At 42.2% G+C, this 17,713-nt stretch overlaps 1 pseudogene; it reads right to left on the reverse strand.

Annotated features, from left to right (window-relative positions):
• Positions 1 to 13,676: 13,676 nt before the first annotated feature.
• The window catches only part of LOC130860749 (ferritin light chain-like), a 40,034-nt pseudogene continuing 35,997 nt past the window's right edge, over positions 13,677 to 17,713 (reverse strand).

The following is a 17,713-nucleotide window of genomic DNA, read 5'->3' on the forward strand; positions in this document are numbered from 1 at the left end:
TCAGGAGCTTTATATATACTGTCTCATTTAATCTTCACAAATAACGCTAAAGTAGAAATATTATTCCCAGTTTACTGATATCAGTAATGAAGCTTAGCTAGATTGGATCACTTGCCTAAAGTCAGCACATGGCACAGCCATGGTTTAAACTCTGATCTACCAGACTCCAATCACAGATGCAGACAGTGATGTGGAAACCAGGCGATGGTGGATGTGGTATCAGGAAGCTGAGGGAAAAGGAGAAAAGGAAGGAGTGACTACCTGGTGTGTACCAGGCCCTATGCTATCTGCTTTCACACACTCTGTCTCCTTTAACCTTTATAAGCCAGTGAGGCTTGTGATGTCCAGTTTACAAAGGCATGGAGCTTCAAGAGGGCAACTGGGCAGTGCTCTTGGCTCCCTCCCCACGCACTTACCTGGGACCATGTGCCACAGTTGCCCTTCCCACACATACTTTCAGTGACTCCTTCCCAACTTGTGGGCAGCTTCCTCTCTGCCCTCAAACACGAATTTTCAAATGAAGTGCTCCCTAAATCTTATACCTCATCCCCTGCTCAAGCTATTTCCTTATAACCATTCTAGAAAAAAAATATGTTTATATTTATCACATTCACTTCCTCACCTCCCAGCAACTCATTTCAGCCTGGCTTCTACCCCTGCCACTCCTCTGATCTAAGGCCATGTATTAATCAAGTTCTCCAGGGCAACAAAATCAATAGGCTATAGGTAGAGAGAAAGAAATCTGTTATAAGGAATTAACTCACGTGATTATGGAGGCTGAGTTCCCATGATCTGCCATCTGCAAGTTGGAGACCCAGGAAAGCCAGGGATGCAGCTCCAGTCTGAGTCTGAAGGTCTGAGAACCAGAGGAGCTGGGGGGTGAAAGTCCCTGTCCCAGATCAGGAGAAGACTGATGGCCCAGTTCAGCACACAGGCAGAGACTGAGCTCCTCCTTCCTCTCCTTTTCCTTCTATTCAGGCTCTCAGTGGGCTGGGTGACACCCACCCATCCAATTAGCTTTACTCAGTTTGACAATTCAAGTGTTAATTTCATCCAGAAACACCCTCACAGATACCTCCAGAGTAACGTTTAACGCAATATCTGGGCACCCTTTGGTCCAGTCAAACTGAAGCATAAAATTAACCACACAAACCACTTAAGACTCCCTAGTGGTCACATCTGATGGTTGCTTCTCAGCCTCCATCCTTGCTGAGGCTGATACGAATTTGATCGTGTTTATGCAGTTTACACATAAAATAGATGCAAGTGGAGCTACTCTGATTGTAGCAGGGGAGGGTGCCTGACCCAGCATCCCTTCTTTCTCCTCGCTCCCTGCAATACTCCCTGAGGCACCTCAGGGGAGCCCTGGAGTTCTGAGGGGCAGAGTTTGGGTGCCACTTTAGGGAGAAAAGAGCTCAGGGCTGGACAATTGGCCGACAGAGGTTAGGTGCTTGACATCCCCAAATCTTCCTCTGTAACCTTAAGGGGTAAAGGAAGCCAATGGCTGGATTAGTTCAAGGGAGTTGACTGATGGATAAAGGGAAAAGAAACTTGAGAGGCTGACGCCACCACAAACTTGGAACCAGGAACATGGGTAAGCAAAACCTTTAGGATTTACTCTCAACCCCAACCCTTAAAAGGAAGCCGACACAAAACAGAAATATAGTCACAGATGTAGAAAACAAACTAATGGTTAGCAGGGGGTAAGGTTGGGGGAGGGATAGATTGGGAGATTGGGATTGACATATACACACTACTATATATAAAATAGATAACTAATAAGGACCTTCTATATAGCACGGGGAATTCTACTCAATACTCTGTAATGGCCTATAACGGAAAAGAATCTAAAAACGAGTGGATATTTGTGTTTGTATAATTGATTCACTTTGCTGTACAGCAGAAAGTAACACAATATTGTAAATCAACTGTACTCCAATTAAAAAAAAGAAAAAGCCCACACATCAGAGTAACTTACATCTTCTATGACCTGTGAGCTCTTTGAGGGCAGGGACTAGGGATTCTCAGGGGAAGTTTCATAAACATTTGATGGGTGGACATAAAATTGAAATCCACTCACACATCACATGCATTTTTCTTCTTCGGTGAAATCACATGAAGCTCTGAGACCACAGCTCTCCATGGGTCTGGAGAGCAGCTAGTGCTGATTTTTCTATATTTATATTAGCCATTTCCAGCCAGTTGCCATGGATATCCAGAAGGTAAGCAAGGTACCCACACAGAGTGGAATTCAACTTTGAAAAATCTTACATGATTGTAGGAAAGTTTGCTTGTTTCTTAGATAGTTGTTAAAACAAAGTTTTTCACAGCAGATACTCCATTTTGCTGTCAGAGGAAAGAATAAATGAATAGCACGTGTGCTTGGCCTGGGACTTCAGAAAAGACAGCTGTGTGGTTTTCGCTTTTTCCCTTTTACGGATCTCAGCACCTGTCAACTTAGCTCACAGAATTCAGAGTGAGGCACTTTCTCTCCATTTTACAAATTTTATGACAATGCTATCTATTTCCTGTCAAATTAGCGTACTTCCCCTTTTTACTAGCCTTTTGTTATGTAGATCTATAGATAATTTTAATTCTAGTGTCCTTGTCTTTATTAAACCGATACCCTCTACTGGATTAAATTGGGTCATAAAAATTGTATCACATTATTTTATGTAGCATAAATATAATGTCATGTGTTCAGTGTACTGTCAAGTCTTTGGGGGTAATGAATAACCGACTTTCACTGCCCGCTGAGAATGCTGTCTCTCCCACTCCACAGCTGTGGCTGATATAGATTATTTTCAAGCTACACCATCTCTGCTTTCCCCTAAGAATCACCTGGTGAGACAATCGCCTAGTCTATTCCAACCTAACTGTATTGTCTCTCCACTGAAAAAAAAGAAAGAAAAAGGGAAATAAATTTATAGCCATCTCCCTCTTTGTTCGTGACTCAGATTGCCTTATGAGATTTTTTCGTAGGCAATAAGAAATTGAATGCTTTAAATTTGAGAAAACGTCCCCAGGAGGACAAGTTGGGAATGGCAGAAGCCAGGAACTTGAGTGATTCCCAGTATGGAAATCTCCCAAGAGGCAAGCAACCAGGTGAAGCAAGAAATCTCCAATGCCCAGCCTGACTGGAATCTTTTGACTGGGGAGAAGTTTCCTAAGAGAAAGAAGCATCCCTGCATTCTTCCCTAAGCTGGGGAACAGTAGGAAGAGAAGGGCACTGGTGAGCTCCACTTTCTGAAATAAAAATGGATGTTTAAATGTCACCAAGGCTTTCCTTACCCATCTCACGAGGGAGTCAGGGACTCTGGACCTGAGACCAGGACAATAAAGATGCTGCAGAGCTCTTATTTCTGCCACTCTCGCTCTGCATCCCTGTTGAGACCTGTAGTGAAGTCCTTTAAACACAAAAGCTGTACGTATTTGTCTTTGAAAGCAGGGAGGAAGCAGGGAATTGGATACACTGCAGCCCACTGTGCCTCTGAGACTAGGGAGAGAAGACCTGGGGGAGGCAGTGATGGAAGCTCCAGAGAAGAGAAAAGCAGCCAAGTTGCTGAGGTTTGGCGTTAGGGAAAGAAACTGGAGAGAGTGGGGAGCCGGCCAGCCCTGAGAAAGCAGCCTGGGGCAGAGCAGTGGAAAGGCCAGGCCTAGAGCTGCTGAGAGCTCATGGCTTCTAATCAGGGAGGGATGAGGCCTCAGGCCATCCAGTGTCAGAGAGTTTGGGATTCAAATCTCCGCCACTGTTGGCTTGTCAACATGGACCAGCGTCTGCATCGCCCCATGCCTCTGTAAAATGAGCGTGATAGTAATTTCAACCTCTTAAGGTTATGGTGATTCTTTTTTCCTCTATTTTTCCACCGGGGTTGATATCAAAATTTCTCAGAGATGTTTAGTTCTCAAAACACATCTGGGGAAAACGCAAACACAAAAATGAAAAACATTTGGACCCCCTAGATATGGAGAGTCAGCTTGGTCCTGTCTCCTCTCTGAACAACCTATTCCAAGGGCAACAGTGATGTCCTGCCCCGCTCAGACCCCTGACAGGGAGGGGTCCTGAGGGGCTCATAGTTCATGCTGTTAATTTCCAAGTTAACCTCTGTTTCATTAGAGGCAACAAACTGTCATCCCATTTGTCTTTAGACTGGATGTGGTGGCATCTGGATTCTGAAGTTGCAATGTGTTCCCAGACACGCCCCCCATCTGACTTGAGTGGCTGTTTTATTTTTTTTAATTTTATTTTTTTTCATTTATTACTTTTTTTGGGGGGGGTATACCAAGTTCAATCATCTGTTTTTATACACACATCCCTGTATTCCCTCCCTCCCTCGACTCCCTGAGTGGCTGTTTTAGATGGTGGTAATGAAAGACGGCAGCTCCCAGGCAAAGCTGTCAGTGCCCTGAAAAAGCGTAGGGATCGGGCAGGATGGGAAAACAAGCTGTTGTGCACACAAAGCAGAAACTGAGCTGCACTGGCCAGGCAGGGGTGTCCGTGTGTGTGTGTGTGTGTGTGTGTGTGTGTGTGTGTGTGTGTGCGCGCGCGCACGCGCGAGATGGAGGGTAAGTATGGGCAGACATGCCTGGCCACTTCTCCCCAATATACTAGCTTAGTTCAGACCCTCCACCTCTACCTGGAACTTAGCAACAGTCTCCTGTAATGAAATAAAAGTAAAACATAGAACCTCCCATTTTGAGAAGAGGAGAAGGAAACTGGCAAGTAAAGGTAGCTGGCCAAAGAGCCCCCACCAGAGTCTCTGATCTCCCACTTGAAAGCACTCCCTCTGCTTTTCCTCCCACTACCACCATGCAGACCGTGAGAATGGGGTGGAGGGGAGAAGTACAGCTTTATAGTTCTGGCCCAGGAATGGGCTCAAATCTCTACCCATAGCTTCATTTAGCACAGCTGAGAAATATGGAAATGCCAAGGAAACTTCACTAAATCCAAAGAGAGAACAGTAAAGAGGTAATTCCCCAAATGCAAGAGTTTTTGAGGCTACAGAAATGAGCTGCTAGTCCCATAGGAACAGACGTAGCCAGGTTTCCAGAGTCCACATTCGCATAAAGGCAGCAGGAAATTCCTGGCCCCACAGAGCTGGCAGGCCTCACCAGCCATGGCCACATCACTTTCCGCCCAACTCCCAGTCTGGCTCCTTCAACAAGCACCGCTTGTTGTCCCTCATATAAATTGGGAGACAATAAAATGGTGCTTGTTGAAGCACCATTGGTGCTGTATTCTCTCCAGTTTCCTCTCCAGCTGGGACCGAAAGAGGCCAAGTGTTCATCATTCTCCCTGAGCCCACAGGAACCCTTCTTTCAGCACTACTTTCCTTCAGTGAGACATACCTCTTCTCCAGGTTATTGACAAGTTTGGTATTGACTGGGGTATGTCACAAGGGGAAAAAAGAAATGCAAGGAACATGGAGAGGAAAATTATGGGTCAAGTTAATCAAAAGAAAGGTGTAGTATGGACAACGGATTCTTTATCACATTTCAAATGTTATTCTCCAGGGCTTATCTTCATGCCCGGTGTGAATCATGCTTGATTCTCTGGGCAGTGGGGTGGGGAGTGGTTAGAGTTGGTGAAGATGGAAAATCCTTATTCATAGGGGCCAAAAGAATGAGTTTATGCTTGGATAATTTTTCCTTGGCCAATTCAATCACTTCTTTACAATGCTTTTCCTGACCTGTCCTCCTTGGTAATCTCCAAAGATGCCTGCCATAAATGCCTTCCCTTCATGTACATACATGGCGCTTCACTCATTATGAAATGAGCTTTGTTTCCTCCCATTGAATCTGGTCTGAACTTATGACCTGTTTTAGCAATAGAATGCAATGAAAGTGACATTCTAGGGCTTCCAAACCCAGGCCTTAAGAGAACTAGCAGCTTTCACGTCCTTTCTCTTAGAAGCTATCAGCTGAAAAAAGTCTTACTGCCCTGAGACAGCCATGCTATGAGAAAGTCCAAGCAAGCCAGATAGAGATGCCATGTGGAGAGTGAGAGATACTAGGCCAGTACCCAGTCATCCCAGATGAATAAGCAGACATGCAAGTGAAGAAACCATCATGGACTCTCTGCCCAAGCAGACAACACACAAAGCAGGACAGTTTCCCAGCTAAGCCAAGCTACATTATAGAATTATGAGAAATCACAAGTTGTTGTTTTAAGCCACTAAATTTTGGGGTGGCTTGTAGCCATAGACAACTGAAACACTACCCTATACCATATTAAGTCTCCATCACCTCTATGTATCTAGGTAGTATTTTTGTATACACTTTTGTAATTATTGGTTTGCTAATTGGTTAATCTTCTTTTCAAGTTCTTAATGACAAGGTCAGTATCTTAAGCATCTCTGATTCCCCAAAATAGCAGAGGCTCAATAATTAACTTTAGTCATTAGACTGGCTAGAGAGGTGATAAAATATAGAAGCTGCTTTTCTCAAGGAGCCAAAAGGAATGGTTTAGCTTAAGAGTACCTTCCTACAATGCTTTCCTCTGACATTTGTAGGAAAATGAAAGAATTTAACACAGAGATACAGAGAATTTGGAACCTGAGGGTGAGTGAGGGGTATATCAGTCTCAGGGAAAGCTTGTTGAAAAAAGTTTCTAAGTTGGAGACTCACCTCCCATTCTAGGAAGAAATAAATAGATCCAAATAAATAAATGAAAGCCTTTCACCTACTAGAGATGGTTGAGATTCAATTTTAAGAAAAATCATTAGGTTGGCAGAAAGGTCAAATCAAAACGCCCAATGAAGTGAACTCATGATTAAATTTACAAAAATAATTGTACAATATTTTTGAAATAAGACTCAAAGTACTTGGCAAATTTTGTAGATGAGGTGAGGCGTGCACCATCTGTGTAACAAAAATTGTTACCAAATGCTTTCACACATCTCAGTGTTTAAATGTGTCATGAGGTCAAATGGGGGAGATGGTAGGGGCTGGAGATTTTTAAAAATAAACCTTTGCAAATTACTTTGAAGATTAAAACCAACAAATGAATAGTTATAACTGCTTATTAGGATTATCACAGATTCTTCAAAAAACAACGTTTATATGTAGCAGGCTTTAATTTGTAATCAATGCACTCAGGTAAAGAAGCATCATGTTATCTATTTTCCTAACATTTTCTTAAAATTATATTAAATCTGATTCTACTCAACTAGCCAGTCCCTGCCCCCTGCTTTCCCTTAGGGTCTTACATAGTCCAGAACATGAGAGGCACAATGCTGGTCACAGTGGATTTACGCCTTGTCTGCATCCACATGGTTCCTTGAAGGTGGGAAGTTCTGTGGATCATGTCCCTGATTTAAAATACAGAAATAGGGTTAATAGAAAATTTGAGGTACAGCAAGGTCAAAAGGTCAGGAGACAATTGCCATTGAAAAGATACTTTGTACCCAGAGTACACCATCATTCAAAAAGACACATACACTCCAATGTTCATTGCAGCACTATTGACAATAGCCAGGACATGGAAGCAACCTAAATGTCCATCAACAGATGAATGGGTAAAAAAGATGTGGTACATATATACAATGGAATATTACTCAGCTGTAAAAAGCAATGAAACTGGGACATTTGTAGAGATATGGATGGACCTGGAGACTGTCATATGGAGTGAAGTGAGTCAGAAAGAGAAAAACAAATATTGTATATTAACACATATATGCGGAACATAGAAAAATGGTACAAATCAACCAGTTTGCAAGGTGGAAATAGAGACACAGATGTAGAGAACAAACATAAGGACACCAAGTGGGGAAAGCGGGGAGGGTTGGGGGGAAATAAATTGGGAGATTGGGATACCAAATTGTACACTCTAAATATATGCAGTTTATTGTATGTTAACTGTATCTCAAAGTTCTTAAAAAAGAAAAGAAAAGATACTTTGTTACTCACAGTTCGCAAGAGAAAGAGCACCCATGCCATGCAGGGGCCACACAAGGAAATAGCAAGTTTGGTCAGGAGGCAAAGGGAGAGGGGACGACTGTGTGCAAGAGCTTTCATTATGGTTTCCTAGGGAAGCAACAGGTGAGGCATGGCAAGCAGGTTTAGGATTGGCTAGTTTGAATAATTTCAGCAGGGTCTGGAGCATAGAGGCTGTCACTAGTTGTCTGAGACCTGGCCCTAGAGAAATTAGCACAGGTGAGTAGTGGTCCAGAGAGCAAGAGCACCATAAAGTGGGTGGTTGGTGTGTGGGCTCTAGATTGATTGGTTCGTATTTGAAAAGTGCTCTCGTGGTTGAGTTGTTCACTATCTCTAGGAACTTACTCACCACGGGAGGGGCAGTCCCTGCTGAGTGAGCAGAGCCGCAGATGTTGAAGCATCAGAATATATAAAATAAGAGTCATGATTAGGACCATGCCAGGGTTGGGCCCATGGATCTTTGTGGATGTTGGAAGCCCCCGTGTAGAAGATCCAGGCTCCCTAGGAGCTGCTATTTCCCCTTTTCTCTTTGAGAACCTATCACCTCACAAGAAACAATCTGCTTCCCAGCTTTGAAATTTTTATCCTCTCCTAGATCAGCTACTTCAATTAGAACGCTTTCAGCTACAAGTATTAAAGAACTCAATTCATAGATCTTAATACAATTATTACCAAAAAAATCCCCTCAATTCAAGGGATTTCTCTGGTGGTCCAGTGATTAAGACTCCACACTCCCAATGCAGGGGGCCCAGGTTCAATCCCTGGTCAGGACTAGATCCCACATGCTGCAACTAGAGATCCCGCATGTGGCAATGAAGATCCTGCATGCCAGAACGAAAGACCCAGTGCAGCCAAATAAAAAACAAAAACAAAACCAAAAAACTCAACTCAAATTGGCTTTAAAATTGGCTTTAAAACTAAAGGAAAGTTATTGGTTCACTTACTTGTAGGAAAGGCTTCAGGTGTGGTTATAGAAGAGCTCTAGCACTATGTGGGGTGGTTTTAAAATAACATCTACAAATTCTTTGATGCTTGTCTTTTGAAAAAAATGAAGTCTAATTCCCCTCCTGTTGAGTGTGGGCTGGACTCAGTGGCTTGATTCTAATGAATAGAATGTGGCAAAAGTTATGGTGTGTGACTTTTGAGACTAGACCACAAAAGGCACTGCCATTTCCTTCTTGTTCTCTCTTGGGTCACTTACTTTGGGAGAAGTCAGCTACTATGTGAGGACATTTAGGCAGCCCTATGGAGAGGGTTCTACCTACAGCCATCACAAACCTGCCATCTATGTGAAAGGGCCATCTTAGAACAGCTCCTCCAGCCCCAGACAATCCTTCAGATGAGTGCAGCCCTATCTGACATCTCGACTGCAACATCATGAAAGACCCTAAGAACCAGGACCATCCAGTTTAGCCATTTCCAAATTCTTCATCCAACAAGACAGGATGAACTAATAACTGTTTGTAGTTTTAAACTATTTAACTTTGGGAAATTTTGTTACATAGCAATAGATAATGAATATGCCCCATTTCTGCTATCTTTTTAGTATGCCCTTTTCCATATGGCATCTTAGTCCTTAAGCTTACTTCTCTCTTGGGGTAAAATGGCTGTATCAGTTCCAGGTCCAACAAACATACACCATACTGTCTAAGAGAGAGTCTGCATGGACATCTTAGAATCCTTAGCAAATGTCTTAGGCTTCTGGCAGATTGGGCCACCCCTGAATTAATCCCTGAGTTTAGAAGAATGCCGTACGCTAACTGAGGAAGCCTTGGGTTTCCTGAACTGTGACAAGGAGGATGAAATTTACTCAAACTACCTGCCCACTATGCACACCTCCCTAGGAGGCCCTTTTCAGAAACTCTAAGCTTTTGAAGACAAAGGCAAAGAAAGGGGTTTTCCTTCATGTATTGGATGCTTTGCATTGTCAAATAAACTCCCCTTGAAAGAAAAGGAAGAAAAAGCCTGGCTTCCCCTTATTTTTCTTTCATGGGAGTGGGGATACAAAGGGAAAAATCTAATGACAACAAAATACTGATGGTGTGGAGAAAAGGGAACCCTTCTATACTATTGGTGGGAATGTAAATTGGTTCAGCCACTATGGAGAACAGTATGGAGGTTCCTTAAAAAAACTAAAAATAGAGCTACCATATGATCCAGCAACCCTGCTCCTAAGTACATATCCAGAGAAAAACATGGTTCAAAAGGATACATGCACCACAATATTCATTGCAACACTGTTTACAATAGCCAAGACATGGAAGCAACCTAAATGTCCATCGACAGATAAATGGATAAAGAAGATGTGGTACAGATATACAATGGAATATCACTCAGCCATTAAAAGGAATGAAATAATGCCATTTGCAGCAACATGGATGGACCTGGAGATTATCATACTAAGTGAAGTAAGTCAGACAGAGAAATACAAATATATGATATCACTTATATGCAAACTCTAAAAAAATGATACAAATGAATTTATTTATAAAACAAAAACAGACTCACAGACTTAGAGAACAAACTTGTTACTAGGGGGAAGGGTGGGGGAGAGGGATAGACTGAGAGTTCGGGACTGACATGTACACACTGCTGTATTTAAAATAGATAACCAACAAGGACCTACTGTAAAAAAAAAAAATTGAAAGTTAAAAATTTTTAAATTTTAAATTTTAAAATACAAATTATTGTCAATAATTAATTTGCTACATATTTTAGTGGGTTTCTGATGACTCTCAAATTTATATCTCTATTCCAGACTCCCTTCACAACCTCCAGAGTCATATCCAACTGCCTCTTGACATCTCTACTTTGACGTCTAACAGACATTTCAGATTAAACATATCCAAACTGAGATCTCCTCCACAAACACACGTTCCCTATCCCATCCATCGGGAAATCAAGCTTGCCCTGCCTCCAGAATTCATCTAGAATTCCACCACTTCTCACTTCCTGTTATTCCTGGGTCACCATCATCTCTCATCCCTTTTACTGCCTCCAGCCCAGTTTCCCTTGCTTCCTAAAAATCTACTTTCAACACAGTAGATAGGAAATCTCCTATGCTCAAAATTCGTATTCAAAATCCTGCAGTTGTTCTCCACTTTGCTCAGAGTGAAAACCTAAGTCCTTATAACAACCTACAAGGTCTTTTTTTTTTTAAGCTCTTTATTGGAATATAATTGCTTTACACTTTTGTGCCAGTTTTTGAGGTACACCAAAGTCAATCAGCTGTATTTATACATATATCTGCATATCCCCTCCCTCCCGCTACTCCCCCCCGCCCTACAAGGTCTTAACACAGTTCTCTGATACCCCAGACCCCCACTCCTCCCAAATCCTTTTCTTTTTTCTTTTTTTTACTCTTTTCTAGATATACTGCCCTCCCTTACCCTCAAATGTGCCAGGAAACTTTCCACTTTGGAACATTTGCACTGGCTGTTCCATCTGCCTGTGAGGGTTTTCTCCTAGCCATTCCCTTAGGTAATTCCTTTACCTTCTTCAAGTCTTGGCTTAAGTCTCACCTTCTCAACACGGCCTACCTATACCACCCTATTTAACACTGGGAACTGCATGGCCCCATGGTGCACTCCCACATCCCTTTTGCCCTGTTGTATTTTCATTTGTTCTAGCATTTATCATCTTCTATATAATTATTAATTATGTTCATTATTTACCATCATCCCCTGCACCATGTACATTCCACAAAGCAGGAATCTTTGTATGTCTTCTTCACTGATGTATCCCAAGAGCCTAGAACGGTCCTGAGGACTTGGAACCTCAGAGTAGGTGCTCAGTAAATATTTGCTGAGCAGATGAATGACTGGCTGACACTCACACCATGACATGGGGCCTCTTTTCACCCCCATTCATGGAGTGGAGCAGGAACCTACTGGAGATCACAGACAAGAGGGTGACGAGATGCGATTAAAGTCTAGTCCACGTTTTTCCCTATGGGAAATGTCTGTACTTAGACCCCTCCTCTTCCCTCAGCCATATTGAGAGCATAATTATGGAAATCTTGTTTTTTTAAATCAGGGCAGTTTTCATTAAATTAAAGAAAATGTAAAAATTATGAAGATGGCCTGAGGCTAAGAATGCTATCAGTGAAATGAGGCTCTTAACTTATGTGGTTTGATGTCTGAGAAATATGTTTAGTAATCACTTTTGTCTTGAAATATGTAACAGAGTCCTAAGAACACATCTTCCTCCTGATTCCTACGATCTTCACCTAGGATTACCAGATCTGTGCACAATAAAAAAATAAATAAATAAAGGGAAACTGATGAATCATTGTGTACATTTTTTGAAATACTTATGCTTACTGTTTCTGAACTTGCTCTTCCACTGAATAATCAGTGATCAATAAGTAGTGTTTCTGTTTTATCAGCAGAAGTCCAGGAATTTATGTCACTGTGAGAAGTAACTATTCCCACTAGAGAAAGACCAGTGAGTCTGGAATTTGACTGCTGTAAAACTTACCCAAGGCCGAGGCCCACTTTCCTACTCCTCCACCCCACCAGCCACTGATCCCCTCCATGGCTGCTCAATACTGAGTTTGCCCTATCTATATGCTCCACCACTGGGGATGGTCTGTAAATGAATGACTGATAAAAACATGGAAACTACCCAAATTTATCTAAGGTGAGTGGAATTTACATTCAGGTCTAGCAGGTACCTAAAAAACACAGCAAGTTGATTTCTGGTATTATAATTCGCATGAGATTAGGTGGCTCATCTATAAACTCTTATGAACTCTAATAACTTCTGTAATACAGTGCTTGACTCGCTTTTTTTTGGCTGGGGTGGGGGCAGTGGGGGGGAGTATAATTGCTTTACAGTGTTGTGTTAGTTTCTGCTGTACAATGAAGTAAATCAGCTATATATATACACATATCCCCTCCCTCTTGGACCTCCCTCCCACCCCCTCCATTCCACCCATCTAGGTCTTCACAGAGCACCAGCCTGAGCTTCCTGTGCTTTATAGCAGGTTCCCACTACCTATCTGTTTTACACATGGTAGTCCATATATGTCAGTCGTAATCTCCCGGTTCGGTCCACCCTCTCCTTCTCCCCTGTGCCCACATGTCCATTCTCTATGTCTGAGTCTCTATTCCTGCCCTGGAAATAGGTTCATCTGTACCATTTTTCTAGATTCCACATACATGCATTATTATATGATATTTGTTTTTCTCTTTCTGACTAACTTCATTCTGTATGACAGACTCTAGGTCCATCCACATCTCTACAAATGACCCAATTTCGCTCCTTTTTATACCTGAGTAATATTCCATTGTATATATGTACCACATCGTCTTCATTCATCTATCGATGGACATTTAGGTTGCTTCCATGTCCTGGCTATTGTAAATAGTGCTGCAGTGAACATTGGGGTACATGTGTGTTTTTGAATTATGGTCTTCTCAGGGTATATACCCAGTAGTGGGATTGCTGGGTCATATGGTAGCTCTATTTTTTGTTTTTAAAGGAACCTCCATACTGTCTCCACAGTGGCTGTATAGACTTAACATTCCCAACAACAGTGCAAGAGGGTTCCCTCTCCAGCATTTATTGTGTGTAGATTTTTTTTTTCTGCAAAAAGCTTTATTGTTTCCATTTGGTCCAAGGCTTGGGAGAAGGCTCCAGGGTAGTTTAAAAGCTGCCTAGCGGCTACAGAGAGGGGCTTCAGGGAGAAGCCCTGATACCAGAGGGGCTCCTCAAAGGCTACTGGGCTCTGGAGGCTCCTAGTCATGCTTGAGGGTGAGCCTTTCAAAGAGATATTCGCCCAGCCCAGCCTGGGGACCAGCCAGTCTGTGGAGGTTGGTCAGGTGGTCACCCATCTTCTTAATGAGTTTCATCTGCTCATCTAAGGCAGTGGCTCTCCGGAAAGTCACAGAGGTGGAGATCTTTGTGGGCAGAACCTGGGGGCTGCAGATCCAACAGGGCCTAGTTCAGCTTCAGGTTCAGGTTCTTCTCCATGAGAATGGCGGCCTCCACAGTGTCCTGGGTTCTACCCTACTAATCTTGCCGTGGCTTCTGCATGTCCTGGAAGAGGATACAATCACCATGCTGGTTTTGCATTTTCAAGAGACACTCAGTGCCCTTGTACTTCTCCTCAGACAATCTATGGAAAAAGTGGCCCACATGGTCCAGAACCACATTGTTGCAGTGGAAATAGAAGCCCAGAGAGAGAAAGGTGTAGAAGGTACACAGGTGCACGCTGGCCAGGCAGTGGATAGCAGCCTCCACCTCAGTGGAATAATTCTGAAGAAAAGCTCATGGTTGATTGGTAATAAAGAGGTAAGCTCAAAAAATGGTGTTGGCTTCTCCCAGTAACCAAGGATAGCTGAGTGGCTGATTCCGAAGGTTGCGACTGGAAAAAAGGTTGGAGGGTAGAGTAAGGGGTGTCCCTGGGTCTGTTCTGTCCAAACACTGTTGAAGCAAGAGACAGATCCAGGGGACCGCCACTTGCACTGCCTGTTTGTAGATTTTTTGATAATGGTCATTCTGACTGATATAGGATGATACCTCATTGTAGATTTGATTTGCATTTCTCAAATAATTAGTGATGTTGAGCATCTTTTCATGTGCCTCTTGGCCATCTGTATGTCTTTGGAGGGATGTCTATTTAGGTCTTCTGCCCATTTTTTGATTGGGTTGTTGTGGGGTTTTTTTGATATTGAATTGTATGAGCTGTTTGTATATTTTGAAGATTAATCCTTTGTTGCTTTGTTTGCAAATATTTTCTCCCATTCTGAGGGTTGTCTTTTCATCTTGTTTATGATTTTGTTTGCTGTGCAAAAGTTTTTCAGTTTAATGAGGTTCCATTTGTTCATTTTTGGTTTTATTTTCATTACTCTAGGAGGTGGGTTAAAAAAAATCTTGCTGGGGCTTCCCTTGTGGCCCAGTGGTTAAGAATCTGCCTGCCAATGCAGGGGACATGGGTTCGATCCCTGCTCCAGGAAGATCCCACATGCCATGGAGCAACTAAGCCTGTGTGCCATAACTATTGAGCCTCCACTCCAGAGCCTGTGAGCCACAACTACTGAAGCCTGTGTGCCTAGAGCCCGTGCTCTACGACAAGAGAAGCCACTGCAATGAGAAGCCCGTGCACTGTAATGAAGAGTAGCCCCCACTCTCTGCAACTACAGAAAGCCTGCGTGCAGCAATGAAGACCCAATGCAGCCAACAAATAAAAGTAATTAATTAATTAGTTAATTAATAGAAAAAAAAGACCTTGCTGTGGTTTACATCAGAGTGTTTTTCCTGTTTTCCTCTAAAAGTTTTATAGTGTCCGGTCTTACATTTAGGTCTTTAATCCATTTTGAGTTTATTTTTGTGTATGGTGTTAGGGAGTGTTCTAATTTCATTCTCTTACATGTAGCTGTCCAGTTTTCCCAGCACCACTTATTGAAGAGATGGTCTTTTCTCCATTGTATATTCTTGCCTCCTTTGTCGTAGATTAGGTGACCATAAGTTCTTGAGTTTATCTCTGGACTTTCTATTCTGTACCATTGATCTACATTTCTGTTTCTGTACCAGTACCATACTTTTTAATTAATTAATTAATTATTGGCTGTGTTGGGTGCTTGTTGCTACACGCGGGCTTTCTCTAGTTGCAGTGAGCAGGGGCTACACTTCATTATGGTGCATGGGCTTTTCATTGTGGTAGCTTCTCTTGTCATGGGGCACAGGCTCTAGGTGTGCAGGCTTCAGTAGTTGTAGCACATGGGCTCAGTAGTTGTGGCACACAGGCTTAGTTGCTCTGCAGCATGTGGGATCTTTGTGGACCAGGGATTGAACCCATGTTCCCCAGCATTGGCAGGCAGATTCTTAACCACTGCGCCACCAGGGACATCCCTGTGCCAGTACCATACTGTCTTGATTACTGTAGCTTTGTAGTATAGTTTGAAGTCAGGGAACCTGATTCCTTCAGCTCTATTTTTCTTTCTCAAGTTTCACTTTGGAATTGTAAGCTGGTTTCTGGCTCTATCTCCTTCTATCCAATAAAGTCCTGGAGAGTGGGACCTTAACTGATTCACTTACCAATGTAACTAAAACTCCTGTGACCCACACATAGTAGGCATTCTATAATTTTTGGATTGGATACAAAAAAGAATTAATTAATAATGTAATGGAAGAACATTTATACATAATGCATATAGAAAAAGAAATTGATTACCAAGACTGAAACAGGGTTAAATCAAGTGTTTCCATAAGAGAGACTTTGAATTCTGGTCACCAGAGAGACATCTGATGGCCTGTAACTGGCAGCCACTGATCTTATTAAACTAATTACACAAGTCTTGGCAGAAAAGTTGTTAAAAAAGCTATGGGGATTTCAGTTCAACGAGCCTGAACATTCTGTTCCTTGAAAAGGACCAAAATGGAATGGGCTGCCTCTGGGGTGGTAAACGTGTATGTCACTTTGAGGTACAATGCCATTTTCTAAAGGACCTCTGCATCAGATGGGGAAATAGACTAAAAACGCCTTAAGGTCCCTTTAATCTGTTACTTTGGAGTGTGGCCTTGAGGGGTCTATACTTTAACTGGGAAGCAGAATATGAATTCTTCTAGAAGCTGCTGCAGGGCTATGTCCTGGAACAAGCCTAGAACCAGAAACCAGAGACACTCAGTGGCTCTCCCAGGGCAGAGACCCACATCCCAGGGACTTGTTCCTGGCAGCCATTGCAAGGAGAGACCTAGGCAGTGCTGGGTGACCTCATATAGGGAGGCTAATGAAGAAAAGTGAGATAACTAATTTTCTTTCATTGTAGCTTTTAGGTGCCCGTTCCCCAACTTTGCCCCTGGCAGTGGTGTAACTTAGAGGAAATGCATGTTACACTCCACACCCTTTCCCCAGTGCTGGCTCTTTCATCAAATTGATGTTGAATACTGATCATACCCTTTCCTCACTCTCTCCCACCACCACTGAAAAAGTTGTTTCTTTACTTCCTTCTTTCCTTCCTTTTCTATAATCACTTGTCCTATGTTCTACAAGTCTGAATTTTTAAATTATCAGACTCATAAAACTGAAATTTTAGGATTTGTAAGGATTTTCTTCATTCCAGGGCTGGAATTTGCTCTTACGGCAGACTCTTTGTTTTGTTATTCTTTTAATTGTGTGGAAGACTGGCAAGGGTCTACCCAAGAAGTTATTCTAATTTGAATGTTATTCACTCATTTAACAAATACTTAAATACCTGTGTATCAGGCTCACATTAAAAGCTTAGTAGGACTTTTCTCTTTTCCTAGGGTTTGTGTTTTTTTAATCAAAATTTAGTTGATGTATAATATTATATGTCACGTGTATAATATAGTCAAAATTTTTAAAAGTTACACTCTATTTATAGTTATTATAAAATATTTCCTATATTCCCTGTGTTGCACAATACATCCTTGTAGCTTATTTTATACCTAATAGTTTACGTCTCTTAATACCCTACCCTATAACGCCCCTCCCAATTCCTTCTCCCCACTGGTAATGACTAGTTCTTTCTCTGTATCTGTGAGTTTGCTTCTTTTTTATTATATTCACTAGTTTGTTGTATTTTTTTAAAATTCCATATATAAGTGATATCATACAGTAGGACCTTTGAGGCATCTCTGGCAGTCTTCACAGGGCTGTTTTTATGCTGACATTGGAAACCTTCACATTCTCCACACCTCCATCTTTGGGGTCAAAACAGAGCCCTTACATGCTCAATGGACAAATGATCCTTTAATCCATCACTTTATGAGTGTGGGCTTCCACACCTCCAAGAGGAGTTTTAAAGATGTA

This window comes from Hippopotamus amphibius, chromosome 9 (assembly GCF_030028045.1).
Source record: "Hippopotamus amphibius kiboko isolate mHipAmp2 chromosome 9, mHipAmp2.hap2, whole genome shotgun sequence".
Lineage (NCBI taxonomy): Eukaryota > Metazoa > Chordata > Mammalia > Artiodactyla > Hippopotamidae > Hippopotamus > Hippopotamus amphibius.